Here is a 16528-nt window from a genome sequence, read left to right as displayed (position 1 = left end):
GGAATACAAAAGCTTCTAATTCAGGCTTTTCAACACATGTCATTCTTTGGGCTGCAATTAAACTTTTCAACTCTGAAAGCAAACATTTAAAATATTCCTTAGGCTTACTCTGACACATGTGAAAATGTTCCATTGGCATGAATATGTTGACCCCTGACATTATTAGGCTTAGGGAAGTATTTCATCCCTAGGGGTTTTTTATTTTAAAAACTGTTCATTCATTGCTATAATAATCTGATCATATCTTGGAGAAGCCAGACTGAGATTCTGAAGTCACATGTAGCTTTGTGATAGTTCTGACATGCTCCTTCAGCTTGTCAACATCCTTCTTAAATTGTGATGTCCAGAATTGGACACAGTATTCCAACTGTGGTCTGACCAAGGCAGAATAGAGTGGTACTATTACTTCTCTTGATCTGGACACTATACTTCTGTTGCTGTTGTGAGTGCACAATTAGCAGGAGCATGAACTTAGCCTAAATGACCCATTGTTAGGGGCTAACACTGCCTACCAGTGCGCTTGCTTCTGCTTCCTCCATAATATTTGCTCAACCTGCACATTTGAAAATGACTTATTGCAGACACTTTACATTTACAGAAAAGTCTCATTCTATGGAATCTGGCCTTGCAAAGACTGCCATAAATTTCCCACTTCTCAGGAGACAAGGATCGTGAGAGAATATTAAAGCATGTGTTTACAGTTCTAATGAAAATGTGGAGTTTAAGGCACATCCTTAGCAGAAGCAGGTGACCAACTTATTTTATTGGGAGTAGAGTATACTGCACCTCTTCCTAGTGACATGTTGGGTCTACAGAAAATAACCAATAAAAGAGCAGTTCCATCAAAGCAAAAAGCCTTCTGTTTATGCAACAAATGAAGCTGTCACTATGTTCATAATTTAGCAGGGCTATTTAGAAGATGCCAAATCCTTGTGAGATCCTCAAGTAAAGTCAACCACAGAAAAATGAGAGAGACTTAACAAAATGTAACTGAAGTCAGTTGTTGGCTAAGGAGGAGCAATACAAACACTCTAAAAATACCCCAACTTTTATTTCTGCCTCTGATTTTAAACATGAGCTTGATTTTAAACATGAGCTCGATGGTTATTTTTGTGTCAGTGACAAGAAAATGTTAGCGTTAGAAGTTTTTCTGACAACAGCTGGGAAACAGCAGATGTCTGCCTATAAATTATCGGATATCTGGTAGGCCATACATATTTGTCGGATGAAAAAATACAGGTGCCTCCCTTCTGTAGAAGCCTGGAGAGAAGAACAGCTGCACCACAAGCAGTGAAATACAACCCATACCCTCAGTCGATATACCATTATTGTTCTGAGAACTCTATCTTAGCTCTTACAATGAAATCTTGGCCTCCAGTGTGGAAAGCACTGCAGACGTAAAACAGCAAAAGTAGTCACAGAAAAGTTTATCCAAATCAAGCCTTTCCTGGTATCCCTTTCTGCTTAAAAACAACAACCCCCAAACAACCAGCATTTTATGGGCTGCTGCCATAGTTTTTCTTTGCAATCCTTATTTGGGTTTATGAAGTTCTAGAATGTGATTTATTCATTTTCAGTAGCTTCTTGTGCTTTTGGCAGATCAATCAAATCAACATAAGTTCATTGTTTTAGCCAAAGGCCATGACAAACCCACACAACAGTGCCAATAAACAATACAAATCATACATCCATAATATGAACCACCATCCATGATGTAAGAGGCAGGTTACCAGAGGCACCAACAAGCTCAAATCCAGCTTGGTTTCAAATTAAACCTCCGAATCACCACAATAATTTATTGTGATTTCTCTAATTCCTTCTGCTTTTCTTTCTTTCAGCCAGTGCATAGAGGGCCACTCAGTGTTGCAAAGCTATTATTGTCACTCAAAAGAAACGGAAACATTTCTGCCAGGTTGTATCTGCTTGCGTGTGTGAACAAAGTTTCAGAAAGTGATCTCTTGGATCTCAGATCTTCCACCTGAGGTTGACCACAAATACAAAGCCAATCTGTGTACTGGACCTTGTAGCAGCCATCCAAGACTGCACTGATCATCACTTGGAAACACGGGTCAGTAAAGGCATTTCTTAAGGAAACTGGTGAGAGTAGGGTCAGATAACCAGTGCTAAGATGCTCTGTTCTCAAGAGTGGATTCCAAGGGGAAATTTGGGAGATCAGAATCAGTTGCAGATCCCTTCTGGATTCTATCCAGGAGAGCCAATTCCTTAGTTGATACTTATTCAAGGGCAAAGCAGAGCTGAGTTCTGGAAAGTAATAATAGTCCGAAACATCTTGACAAGCTGTTTTCCAGAGTTGGTTATCACTTAATTCCATATAGCACAGCACAGTTAAAATACTTTAACTGAGTGCAGTTTGTTCTTGCCTTAATGATTGGCCACCCAAATTCTGTACAAAGAAGACCTGCCGATATTCCTGATGGTAGAGAGTATAGCTTCCCCCCCTAAAATAATAAATGTTTTGCACAGTTTCCAAAACTATTCGAATCAGAGCCCCAGATTTCAAGGCCATAAAGCATTTGGGTAAGCTCCTCACTACCAAATATCTTTACAGTGGATTCAATCAGCTGCTCTCCCTTACTGTGATAGAACTTCATCAATGCCCCAGTGCTTTTCTGTGCTTTGACTTTCACTGCCTCCATATGACACTTCCAAGGGAGGGTGGTTGGTTTTTGGTAGTTTACATTGTGCAGTTGATGCAGAAGACAACTGCAGAACATGGCATTCTTCCCAGTGGTGAAAAACAACAATGAAACCAGGTCTAAATGGAAAGACTTTTAAAGCTAGAAATTGGCAACGCTGCATCTAACAAGTTGGATTTGGTGTGGTGTTAGGAGGAGAGGGGGAGGGTATCTGAGGGAGAGGGCTATCTGAGTTCTGAAATCTCTTTTGTTTACCTCCCACTGAATTTTAAGAGAGTGCTCTGACCCAAAATTGGGGTATGGGGGAGTGGTAGAGGGAGTCCACAGCCACTGCTTATCCACAGAATGTATTCTTAATCTTTATACACACATAGCTGTCTATATTTGGCTAACATCCAATTACAGAATGATTATTAAACAAGAAAATCAACAATAACATTTTAAAACCTACCTCATAAAAAATCTTTTGATTAGAAACCAGATGGGTTAATTTGGGGAAAAAGAGAACAAAGTAAATGCCAGTATTGAAATAATGGTTATTAAAATAATGGGTTTTGTGAATAAGTTATGCCTGCGTTAATGAAGGATGGCAAAAAATAATGCACATTGGGGAAGTTGGCAAAGTTAGTTTCTTTTAACTTTGCAAGTGCTATATATTGTTATGAATCTGCTAACTTTCTGAGGATTGGTGTTTGTTGTTTGGTGATCTTTTGTATGAGTTGTGAGTGTCTCTGTGTGTGTTCTTAAGGAAACAACAAAATGGGTATGGTCTCGTCAAAAGTAAGCATGTTTCAGGGTCATGGACTTCAGTGAGAGAAAGTTTAACACATGCTTTTCTCTCACACTGAAATCGAGGGAAGTAAACGTGCCTATTGTTAGTTGGATGTTGCCAGATATCTTTAAAATTACAAAACTCAGTGGCACCTGAAAGCTTTCAGGTACAGATGGACCTTTCTTGGTAAAATATACCTTTTTAAAAAGTATGGTTTTTTTGCCATGGTGCAATCCTGCAAACATCCATTGCTCTGAACCCCTGGCCTACCTGGCAGCAAGTCAGTAGGTCAAGTCCTTAGTCCAGGGTCAATTCACATGTCCACAGTCCCACAGAGCTCTTGCAGCATCCAAACTGAAGTCCATCAACATGGGCAGTTGAGCAGACACAGCACCTCAGCTCTGCAGCCCTTTTTTACTATGTAAACTTATTGCAGCATCTGGGCTTGACGAGGCGTGTGACCCTCACATGTTCTGAGTCTACTCTGAGGAATCACACACCTCCTCCCAGAGCTAGTAAGTCCTACTTGACCAGCTAGGGAGCTGGGCTGTAAGGCCTTGCCTGTCTCAATTTCCTGGATCGTCCCACCCACTTCTCCCTACGTCTCAGAACCCACTGTGTTTGTGGAGACAGGGGCCCCTCTGGCTCTGGTAATGGGTCCTGCTGCTCTGGTTCCTGTGCGCTGGTGCCCATCCCCTCATCATCATCTATCACCCCATGAATAGGTACTTCTTACACCAGTCTTTCCTTCCCCATCTCCAGTTTGCCCCAGTGTGTCCCAGTCCTGGCTACATCCCTCACCAGGATCCTCTTCCTCCTTGCCATTGTTCTGCCAGTTCATGACACCCATGTTGATAGATGGTGTAGTATTCTGGGATTGTGTCGAGAGGTCTCTCCAGTGGCCTTTGCCATTGGAGTGACATACTGCTGGCGGTAAGAATCAGTGAGCTCTGAAATGGACCATTTGGGAGCAGAGTGGCAGAAGCTTTGGATCCACTGGATCCAAAGCCCCAAGGGTCCTCTGAGGGGCTTAGTGCTTGTGCCTGTCAGTCATGCCAACAAGGGTTTGGAATAGTGAAAGCTAATACTCCCACCACCACACACATGTGTGTGTGCTTCTGACATGGCTGGTGGCAAGAGCTAAAAAAAACTATGACTATGGTGGTAGAGCCACTTTTTCTCCCCAGCCCCTCCTTAGAATTTCACTGTAATTTTACTACCCCTTTCAGACAATTTTTGGGGGGTGGAGGCAGGGAAGAATGATAATATCCATATCCTACAATTAAAGCACACAGCTTTCCTCAAAGAATTCAGGGTGCAAACTACTTGTCAAGGTTGCTGGGAACTGTAGATCTGTGAGGGGTAAACTACAATTCATTGAGGGAAGCCATATACTTCAACTGTAAGATGGGGGTGTGGCCTTGTGGCATATTTTGAAGCATTTCCATTTTAACTAGAGCAAGGGAGATTACAGTTATTTTATTGTGGTTGCCAAAGATACCGGTACTTTTTAAGTACAGAGAGAGAAGTGCAAAAGTTTTCAGTTTAGACCGAGTGTCAAAAGTTGCAAAGAGAATTGCAAGCTGTCCTTTACATGAAGTTGGCACTATGGTTATTTCGCACGTTACCAGTAATTCCACATTTTTCTTGAACTCTACATTTCATTATAAATCTAGTGATATGCTCTGCCTTCATTTTTTAGGCTGGTTAGGGCTTTAAGGTCAGAACAGCAACAATGCAAAACTGATTAATAGCAAATGATCAGATTAATACCACAATAAGACTTCATCTAAACTCACTGACAATATGATAGGCATAATGGGGCCCATTAATACCTCCTGGCAGTCCTTAAAAGATTAGACAATGCAGCTGGCAGCTTGAAATGGGAGCAGCTGGGAGAGGACAACTTGGTTTTCTACATATTTAAGCATTTGGCATTTGGTAGCTAAAGGGAACACTGTTCAGCAATAATAAGTAACACATCAACACTAACAATTTGCAATGATATTTTTTGTTATGGCCTGGTTAATCCTCAAACTCAACATAGCTCTTTGGGGCCATCTGTTGTGTAACTTGCTTCTTATTTCTTAAAGTATTTATTTATTTATGCCTTCTCAATTTCATCAACATACTGATGCAACATATCCAAAGATGGGCTCTAAGAGAATTCTTTTTAAGATATGGGCAAGGTGCCCATGTCTCTAAAGATTGATGCAATTTGGATCTTAGACATTGCATGGGAATAGCTACCAATGTCCATTCTCCAACAAAGGTTGCTGGTATCCATCTGACTTGATAGACAATGGAGTGCGCCTCCGGGGGTGAAGTCAAAGCGCTGGAGAATCACATTTGGCTCCCACATTGTTTTTGCTGCATTGGTCTAGGCAGTGTGTATGGTAAGCCTGGGCTTCCCAGATGAAAAGACCCCACTCTCGGCCTCACTGATGTGATCCAAAGGAAAGCAGAACAATACATCTGGCACCAGCTTGGCTGCAGGGGTTGCCAGAAGGAGGCGTACAAGGCCCACCATCTTAGGGAGTCCATTCTGGATTTCTGTAGGGTTACTCCTTAACCTTTTCCTCTCCCCAAAAATGTCCTACAAGGCAGCAAGTATGGATTTTTCCTTGTAGTTTGCTCTCAATGCCTTTTTCATGAATGAGTATAGCTTCAAAGCAGTGGAGAACCTGTCAAAAACTCTGGAAGATGGGCCCAAGACTTTTGTTTGGAGGCAGATATGTCTCTGCCGTTCCATGTGGCAATTGTGTTCATCTTGAGACATGGATGTATTCATCTATGTTCTAAAAAAGAAGACTATGCCCAAGGATACATTTCATTTATCAATTCCAGCAGAAAAACTACCAGAAATCATATGTGCCTGGATGTATACGGTACTCTGTTTATATATGCTGGATTGATGTGGGCATATGTCCAGCTGAATGCCCTTTCCCTTGGACATTTAAAGGTGAAAGTCTGAGCAAATGTCACCCTTTCCCATTGAGGGACTGTGGTAATTCTGCTCGTGAAATGTGATGCTTCTGTCATGCTTAATGCCTAACAAAGCTTTCAGTCCAGCTTTCAGTCCAGTGAAACTTAATTGCAAAATGAAGGCACATGCACACTAATTGTTTTTTCCTGAGATGTCCAAGGAACAGCTGTTCCAGCCAGCTCCTCTTCCCAATTACTGGTCCAGTCCTGTTATGTTTGGATTCTTGGGGTGTGTGTTTTTCCCCTCAAGGGAAGTATCTTTTTAATGAAGTACTCCTCTCCTTGTTGCAATCCATCTGGATAGAAATCCTAGGGCAACAACGAAATTAATACTGAGCGAAATACAATGCTGTAACTTGTATGGAAGGGTCTTATCTAAAGGATTGTTGTGAATAATCACAGTACCAAGTCACCAAATGTCCGTACGATAAACCATGTTTATTCTGATTCTTGACAAATAACAATTACAGTCTATGTCAAGTGGCCGTCTATGGTGGCTTTATGTCCAACGGTACATAGAGCAATCTTCTGTCTGATGGGTTGACAGAGGAGCAGAGTGCCCTGTCTGTCTCTCATTTCGAGATAAATAACTTTAGGAAGGGACAACGGAAGCCTTAATGTTGCCCATCCACCACCAGCCCCTGGACAGCAGACTGAGCAGACACACAGGACACCTGGTCAGTGGCCACAGTCTTCCCCAAAATGCCAAGATGTATTTCTATTTAAAATTTAAATTCAGCACCAAATGCAAGCTCACTATGGTCACCTGCACTTGAGCACTTGCAATGTGAGCTCCTGAGTGGAACCCATCTCTGCCAAAAGCTAGGCTAAATGCAGTGTCCCACTTGCGTCGTGGATTTTCCTTTGCAGATGTGGTTCAATCCAAGCCATGCACAGTTTGAATGTAAGTGGCTCCTGCAAAGGACCATTTTTCCTCCGCAAGTGCAGCTTGAAGCCAAACCACACCTGCAAAGGAAGAGAGCAAAGAAACAGGAGCACTGACCTTGAACTGAAGTAACCTGACCTCAAAGTGGCATCAGGTAATTGACATACGGGCAGGCAGGAGTGGGCGATCCCGTTTGCAATCCCTGATTTAAACAATAATGATGACTTCTAAATGTGCATACGTGTATTTTTAAAAATAGGATATGCAAATTTCATTCAAACCTGTGTCCTTTTCTTTTTGGCAAGGCCTTTCCTTTGTTTGGAGCCCATCCTATGGCATTCTGGAGTCCTTCCCTTCATGGACAGAATCTGTGATGGAAGTTGAAGACATCTCTTTCTTTCAAGCACATCTGCTTCCAAAAAAGTGCTTCCACCCTGCCACTTTATACAGCAGTGATTGGGGGGGGGGGGGAGTGGGGTGCTAAAAGGAATTCTGGTTGCAATTTTCATGGGTTATGCCTGTGCTGCATTTTGCAATAAGTACACTATGAACACTAATCGTAATAGGTAAAGAACAGATCTGTCTACTGATCATGCATCTAATTATATTTAATAGTGACTGAATATTTATCCAAAAAAAAAAAAAGAGAGAGAGGAGGATTATATGCATATTAGCCTTTCACACTGCAGGTTTGAAAGCCTTGGCCAGATTATAGCATGCAGTTTTAACAGAAGTCATTGTAGATACTGAATTCAATCAAGAAGGATACCTAACCTATAAAATATGTTACTGTGTTCCAGTAATAGTCCAGTTAATGACAAGTAATTCAAAACCTGTTAGAAATAGATTCACATTAGGCAGCTTTCATTAGACAGGAGTATCAATCATTATGGTTTTAGGGTGTGTATTTTAAGCGTTATGGAGACACATTATCTTTTATATTGAGACCGATTAGATTGGGAAACCGCCAGGTCACCTACCACATGCCTTGCCATCAGCTGTGAGAATTTCCAGAGCTGTTACAGCTTGATTACATTCAGCCCACACCAGCACAAGGACTGGAGACGAACTTCTTTTGTGCCAGGAGACCCTTAAATCAGCCAGCACACACAGTTTCCTGTTAACGTGCTGCATTCACCCTACTGGGCAGACACTAACCATATTCCCACCATGCCATTAGCCACACCATCTGCTCTCTGGGGCAGGAAACTGAGTCACCCAGATAATGATAGCTATATCTCAGTTTTCTATTAGGGAACTGCCACGTTAATTCACTATTTGTTCATGTAGAACACATAATTTCCGTATATTTTTTTTGAAAAGGCCAATATAGTTAGCCTTCCTATCTCTAGCCCTATGCAGTCATATGCCACAGAGGATGATGCAAGCAGAGAGTTGATCACAGCCATGGCCCCCCGCGTTTTATGGGTAGTGCACTTCGAAAGGCTAAGTAAGGTGTTCTCATCACCATCCTGTACTTATCCCTCCACTTTCAAGCAGGTGCCAGAATGTGGGAGGAAGCAAGGGTCTCTAATGCAACAGATGGTTGGCAACCAAGGTGGCCATGCAAGCTATACCCCTCTTCATATTAATTACTCAATGCTTGGCAAATCAGAGTACAGTACTAGCACAGGCAATTATTTGGTCCTGTCTCATAGCAGCACCATTTTGGCCAGAGACTCACATTAGTCTGGTCCTGGAGAAACCCTTAAGGTTCTTAGATGTCAATCTAAGCTAAATTGCATCCTGTTGATACCGAACTTGATGGAAGGACAATGCAGCTGAACTTTACATGTGTTATCCTCATAGTCAGTGTTGGGCACCACTGTGGCAAGACTTCCTGCCTCTCAGTGGTCTTGCACTGAGCTGCACTGCATTAGTCATGGCGTTCACTGTGTTAATATCTGTGGGAGGCAATCGCAGCCTTGACAGCTCTGTTTGCTTCTGCAGCTGATGAGGTGCACTCAGTTCAGGTGTGATCAACAAAGCGACAGTTTGTAGTGAGCTGGTGTCTAGTACAGTTTGGGCTTTCCTACCATTTTTGACGGCAAACCAGGGTCAAAAAAAGGTCACCAGGCACCCTAGATCTTCCAAACGCTGGTGTTTTCTTCCTCCCTCCATCAGCTCCCCCAGAAGAAGCAGGATTCCAAATTCAGTTGTCTAGTTGAATCACATCTTACACTAATCTGTGTTTTGAGCAGAGGAAAGAGATACAAAATAATATTAGAAAACAAAAACATTTCAGATCCAATCTGATCACGGCAAGCAAAGCCAGGAGAACAAGTGTACATGGTGAGTGAAGAATACTCTTGCCTGAGGTACAGTGTTTGCAAGCAGCTGAATATGGAAGGATGGCTTGTATGTCAACAGAAAGAAAAACAAAGTTGGCATGCATGAAAACCGCAGGATAGATGCATTGTATCTTTTTTTAGTTGAAAAGGTTGTATTGTGGGCACTGCTTTATTAGAATTTTAGCAATATAGTCAACTATGAGAACCTAATAATAAAAAGTAAAATGCGAGAATTATATTTGTATCTCCTCCCCTCCCCTCCCCTGAACTGTGTCCTCCCCACCCAACTAGTCACATTTCACACACAAGCTATGGTTTTGTAATATCTAGGTTGCCCTGCTGTCGGTTCCAGAACTACATTCTTCAAACCCTTAATGTTTTGTGATTAGCTAGAAATATGCAATTAGGATTTTTGGTAAAGCATTAGCAATCAGCCAGAAGTGTAGTTGACTCACTGGTAAGCTGTGTAGGAACAAACTCTACAGCAGGGGTGGCTAAGACATAGCTTGTGGGTTGTATTCAGTCGCCAATAGTTTTTCTTTTTAGGTCTCCCTAAGTTCTCCCCCCACATTGTCATCTTATAAAAAAGTACGGATTTTGATGTCTGTATTTTTTTAGTGTTCTAAAGAAGCATGGACTGTTCCCTATGGGTCTCCTGATGTGAAGCCATTATGGCCCTCCAAGCCCCACCTATTTTCCATTAAAAAGAAATAAATATTTTAAAACATTTTTACTGAATGTGCCCACAGGTCCCCTGTTGTGATACCAAAATGCCCCCCAATTTCTTCTTAATTTTTTTAATAGGTTCACTGCCTAGCCCAAAACTAAATTACTTTGAAAAGCAGCAATTTTAACATACAGTATATTGTGATGATATTATTAAAAGTTGTGTCAGTTAACCATATCGCAATTAGGATATGAAAAAAGACAAAGAAAAGCTCATTAATCTAAATCTAGTCTAGACCTAGCATTAAAGTGATTTCATCTTATCCTAGTCTATTGTTTTCAGTTCAGCTTTTGTTGTTCCTGGAATGTGGGTCCTCTGCAACATTCTCCATCCTGGCTTCTTATATCAAGATCCAACATTAACGTCAGTCTGTCAGTTGGAATGACATGACAAGCTTTGGTTAACAAGAAATGGAAGCAGAAGCTTCTAAAATTCTCAAACCCAAGCTGGGAACGGAGGAGGGAGGGGGGAGCAGGGACAATGAGCTTGAGGCTCATCATGTTTCGTTCAGATCACACTAAACTATGGTTTAGCATGTCGTCCAAATGCGGCCAATGAGAATGACTGAATTTTAGTCTAGAAGAGGACAAAAAGCGAAGGTTTTCTAGGTGCAGTCACTGGTTTCTGTGCTCTTCTTTCAAAGAAAGTGCCAATTCGTATGAGCACACTTGTCCACTTGGAAGTAAGCAACTCAGTTTGCTTAGCCCAAGCTGCGGCAGCTGTGACCTACATTCTGCGACACTCCAGAGCAGCAGACAGGAAATTTGGAAGTAGCTCCAATAAATTAATAAAATGGGGGCAGAGGGTTTATTGAATTAAACATGGAAATGACGAGTGCAATCAAATCATAATCATTCTATGTCTCACTTAATGTAATTAATACAACCTTGTCCCTAAATGTTCGGCTTTCAAGATGCTGCAGGACAGTGTGTTGAAAATGGATAACCACACTCTGCACTCTGAAAGGATGATGTCGCAGCCTTGAGAATCTGCCCATAATTCAGAGGAAGCAACTGTTTCAGAAAATGCTGTTGTTGATCAGCAAAAATTCAGTGAATAATATTAAGCTTTGGGATGGGGGAGAAATTTGGTTCAGTCCATAAATTTATGTAAAACTATCTAATTTACACACCATGATACAATACACAGACTAAAATGTAGCTATTCTTCAAAATTCACACTTGCAATGTAGTTCTCTAAATGAATATATAAGGTAAAAGTATGCATAATAATGCATATATTAATGAGAATAGCAAAACTGCATTATACTGGGGAAAATTGCTTGCAAAAATGTAGATATTAGGCAAAATTTCATACAAAAAAACTGAGTATTAGGAGCATGTGCACTAAATGCGAGTGAATTCTAGTGATGACTTTAAAAAACCCAAAAAACCCCCAAACTGATGTAGAAATGAAAAGAGCCAGACTTAAGACTAGAAATGAAAAACAGAGATTTGTCCAACTCTGAGCTCTCATTGTATAACGAGTTGGCTCCAACACTCAGTGGAGATTGTTGTTTAGTTGTCTGTAGTTGGAGAAATATTCAGATTAATGTACTTCCATAGTCAGGTATTCTGGTAAGATAATCTGATTTGTGTCAGAGTAATCAAAAGCAAAGAGAGTGAAAATCAAGGGGAGGGACAGACCCTCCTTAATTAAGGATCTTGATTTGCATTAATCAGAGTTGTTGGTTGGGGATTTATTGTGTTTATGGTTTATTTTCCTACATTTACACTATATCTCGCTTTTCTTCCAACATGGCACCCAAGAGGTCCTGACTCAGACCTCCTTAGCTTCAGCAAGGTGCCTTATGACCAAATGTCATCCAAATGGCTATCGATAGGGGAAATATATATAACAGACTTTCAGCAGCTGACATAAGATTCAGTTCTCTTACCACAGCCCCCCCGGGAGACCTCTAGTTATTAAGAACTGCAAACTGTTTACCATAATGTAGTTCCTCACCATGTCATGTAGAGGTATGCCAGTGTGAAAAGAACTGATGTTAACTTGAATATATGTTTACATAAATATTTTGCAACCCCCTGCTCCCTGTAATACTACGTTCTGTTTCTGAAAGCCTCTTATTTTAGAGAGATTAATCAAAATGAAACTGCAAGCCTAGCATCAAATTATTTCAGCTTTGAGATCTGACGGCATATTTTATACTTACTGTGTGTACTTTACTGCCAGGAGAGAAGTGTTGAGAAAGCCATCCATTAACTGCTTCAAATACGGTTCTTTCTTTGCTCGAAAAGATCAGGTCAGCCAGTTCAGGCCATTAATGTCTTTCCTGATGATTCCATAACTCTTTGTATTTGTGACACCTTAAAATGAACTCAGTTAACTCAGAAATCACAGTTCTATGCTTGAGCACAACATCAGCGTCAAAGCACACCATCTTCTGCAGGTTCACTCAGGATTCAGTTGCACTGGATTCAATGGGGGCTTACTCCTAGGTAGGGATGGGGAGATATTTGATTCAGTTTGCATTTCAAGGCAAATCCACTTAAATCACACTTTCCAAAACAAATTGAGAACCAAAACACAGGCATCTCTTAAAGATTCACATTTCTTTGAAACTTGCAGTGCAGCTTTCCAGGCAAGTAATATATACAAATACAGTGGAACCTTGGTTCTTGGACTTAATCTGTTCTGGAAGTCCATTTGACTCCCAAAACTGTTTGAAAACCAAGGCATGGCTTCCGATTAGCTGCAAGAGCTTCCTGCACTGAAGCGGAAGCTGTGTCGAACGTTCGGCTTCTGAAAAACGTTCGGAAAACAGAACATTTGGGAGCTGATTTGTTCGTCAACTAAGCCGTTTGAGAACCAAGGTTCCACTGTATGGTTACACGCCACCCCCACCCCCCAATCTCAGAGTGGTGTGAAATTCCAGGGAGTTCCAGGCACGCTTATCCAGGATCTGTGTTTCCTTTTGGAAAATGAGGCACAGCTGTGACTGTGGTGTCTTTATGATATATGGTTTATTTACACATATATACAACCTGAGCCTATGTAGGAGGGGTCCACTGAATTACCCACTCCAAGAGGGTCTTGCCATTTCCACTGGATTCAAACAGATATCAGCCATTGTTCTGCCTTCTGCTTTCTGCTTGTCACTTATGTTAACTTCTACTCTCAGCTTCTAACCCACATTGCTTCATCTGTGATGTGAAAGGGCCCCCACTCCTTTGTCGTCTCACACAGAGTTCCCTTTGATGCTCCCCCCCAGGGGTCATTACACCCCATCTGTGATTTCGTGATCTATCCACTGTAGACTCATCTTGCAGTATTGCCTCAATTCCTTAATATTTGGTTATTGGGTACCTTATTTATACTGAATGGGAGGAAATGGCAAGCCTAGAAAGATCCTTCCTAGTCACTTGACACATCTATTCATCCTAGGATGGACTTTGAGATTGTAGGCTTCTCTCACCGTCATCTCTTGTTGCAGGATCATGCAAGTGAGTTTGCTGATAAGAGCACAAAAAAGTCAGCCTTATAATGATCAGTAATGGGTGATAAGGCATGCATTGACTTCACTTTCCATTAGCTCTTGTAGCCAAATGTTTTAGAAATAATAGTTTTCAAGAAGATGATAATTTTAGTTACGGTCAATTGTTATCCTGTGAATTCCTGAGTTATGTTCCTCTTCAGTCATTTGAAAATAATACTATTTTGTAAATGTGCATCTCAAGCATTCTAACTTCCATTTCGCTTCAAATGTTAATTGTTCATGCAACATAGGAGCTTTCATTTATTACATATAGACATGGATTTATTAAGCAACTAAAAAAAAAACCCCCACAGTGGTCTGGCTAGTATCTTTTAGTAGCAGAAAAATCTAGAAAATTATAGCCAGTGGTATACAGTAAGTAACAGTGGCCCAGTTTTCCAATAAGACATGGGTAGGCAAACTAAGGCCTGGAGGCCAGATCCGGCCCAATCGCCTTCTAAATCCGGCCTGCGGACAGTCTGGGAATCAGTGTGTTTTTACATGAGTAGAATGTGTTCTTTTATTTAAAATCTCTGGGTTATTTGTGGGGCATATGAATTCATTCATATATATTTTTCAAAATATAGTCCGGCCCCCCACAAGGTCTGAGGGACAGCAGACCAGCCCCCTGCTGAAAAAGTTTGCTGACCCCTGCATTAAGAGAACACGCCTGCTTTCAGAGGTATGAAGTTGTATCCTACAAAGTGCAAATATGTCTGCCTGTGCAATGGGTCTCCCTCTTTCTCTACCGGTCCCCCCCACCTGTTCCCTCAACCATCTCTTTGAGATTTGGGGGCGGGAGGGGGAAGCATTGTGTGATTGTGCAGGTGGCAGTCCTTGCTCTAACAGGGTGATTTTGTTGAATACAATCCTGTATCTCTGATATGGGAAACTGGTCCCATGATGTTACGAGTCTTTCTGATACCTTTTCCATTCCTAAACCTGTATCTTTTTCAAGAAAGTTTTAAACAATGAGAAAATGTGCCTTTCATGCTTAAGCAATGATCTTCATTCTCTCTAATAGCAGCTGAACGGAACAATTTAATGCTGCACTATTAATAAGAGCAAACTGCATTGTCAATCATGCATAATATTTGTAGCAAACCCTGGCATGGACTTAGAATGTGAGGAGCTGAATAACTAAAATACTAGCCTACAGCTGTCGGTTGAGAATCACAGCAGTCATGGTAGTTCTGCTTGGACAGAGGTCTGTCCATAAACAGCAAAGAAATTACTTTGTTCCCAAGAAAGGCAGGATTTTTCTTTTCCTTTTTCAAAACTGTGATGGCTTCTTCGCTATGCTTGCCGGTAGGAGTGTATCATGTACAGCAAATCTAAGAGAGGAATTGTTGCCTTAAAGCAAACATCCCAAAGGAACAGTGGGAAATCTTAAATCTTGACATTTTTAGACAGAAAACACCACTCCACAACCCATGTGTATCTTGTCTCAATTTCTGTTTTTTGGGGTGAGAAGGGGAGGGGTGGGGAAGGACACCCCAGTGGAAATTTAAAATATTTATTTTGCTTCTTTTTAAACTGCCTTTCCTTGTGATGGAGAAGGCAGGGCAGGGCCCAATTGAACTCAGCCTGGGGAAGGTCACAGTAATTGTTTTTCCAGCTGACTTGCACTAGATTATCAGCTGCACCACCCCCACTGCCCTATTGATGGGAGACCTTTTGTGTGAAGCATCTAAGCTTCTTCATTTAATAACATGCCTTAGTCAAACAGGGGAAAAAACAAAAGCATCAACATTTCTGCCAGTAAACAAGGATCTGCCCTACTTCCCAGTGAAGTGATGTCCCATATTGAGATGCGCCTTTGGAAATACAGAGAGGAGTAGATGCTAATCTGAACAAAACCATGCGGTGCCCTTATTTGGTCACTTGGATGAATTCATCTACTTCTTTATTTCATGAACTCAACACAATGTCACATTTATTCATTTAACTTACGGTCTTCAGGAGAATTTATCAGCAGCTGGTTTAAGAAAGCCCATTTTATTTGCAAGCTGATGCTAATATGACATGAAAGGAGAGGGAAGAAAAGCTGAGTGGTGGGGGGAACCAAGGTCTGTGAAACCAATTGCAAATTACTATACAGAAAAATTATGTTATAGTTTTAAAAAATGTTTAAAATGTTTGATGTTTTATTATGCTTTTATATTTGTTGGAATCTGCCCAGAATGGCTGGGGCAACCCAGTCAGATGGGCGGAGTACAAATAAAACAACAACAACAACAACAACATACATCTTGTGTGGGAAAAAACTATGACTGAGTCATTGATGTAAGAACATAGAAGGCATAGTCTTCAAAGACAGAAGGACTTTGTAGCATACTATTCTTCACATAGGTCATCGATTGTCACAGAGTGAACAAGCCATTAAGTCACACTGTTCAAGGTAGAGTTAACTTTTTATCAGCAAAACCATGATCTCATAACCGCTAACATTTCTCCGATGAAAATAGGGATGTCCCATTCCATAATGATAATTTTACTTTTTATACCCCACACATCTTACTGGGTTGCCCCAGCCACTCTGGGCAGCTTCCAACATATATGAAAACATAATTCAACATTAAACATTAACAAAAACTTCCCTGTACAGGATTGCCTTCAGACAGCTTGGGGGTTGGATAATTCCGTAACCTCCAAAATTTCTCCAATGAAAATAGGGACATCCTAAGGAAAAGTGGGACGCAGGTGGCGCTGTG

General features: G+C 41.2%; 1 long non-coding RNA gene across 1 annotated transcript in view; it reads left to right on the top strand.

Moving 5' to 3' along the window:
* The window catches only part of LOC309368219, a 52329-nt gene that overhangs the window by 17240 nt on the left and 18561 nt on the right, over window positions 1-16528 (top strand). Inside the window, exon 2 of the long non-coding RNA XR_014167647.1 lies at window positions 1839-2068. This is a non-coding gene — a long non-coding RNA (uncharacterized lncRNA). The remainder of the gene's footprint in view (window positions 1-1838; window positions 2069-16528) is intronic.

Source organism: Podarcis melisellensis, assembly GCF_964234715.1.
Source record: "Podarcis melisellensis genome assembly, chromosome: 4".
Lineage (NCBI taxonomy): Eukaryota > Metazoa > Chordata > Lepidosauria > Squamata > Lacertidae > Podarcis > Podarcis melisellensis.
The sequence above is the reverse complement of the archived record's forward strand: the minus strand, read 5'-3'. Positions and strand labels throughout refer to the sequence as shown.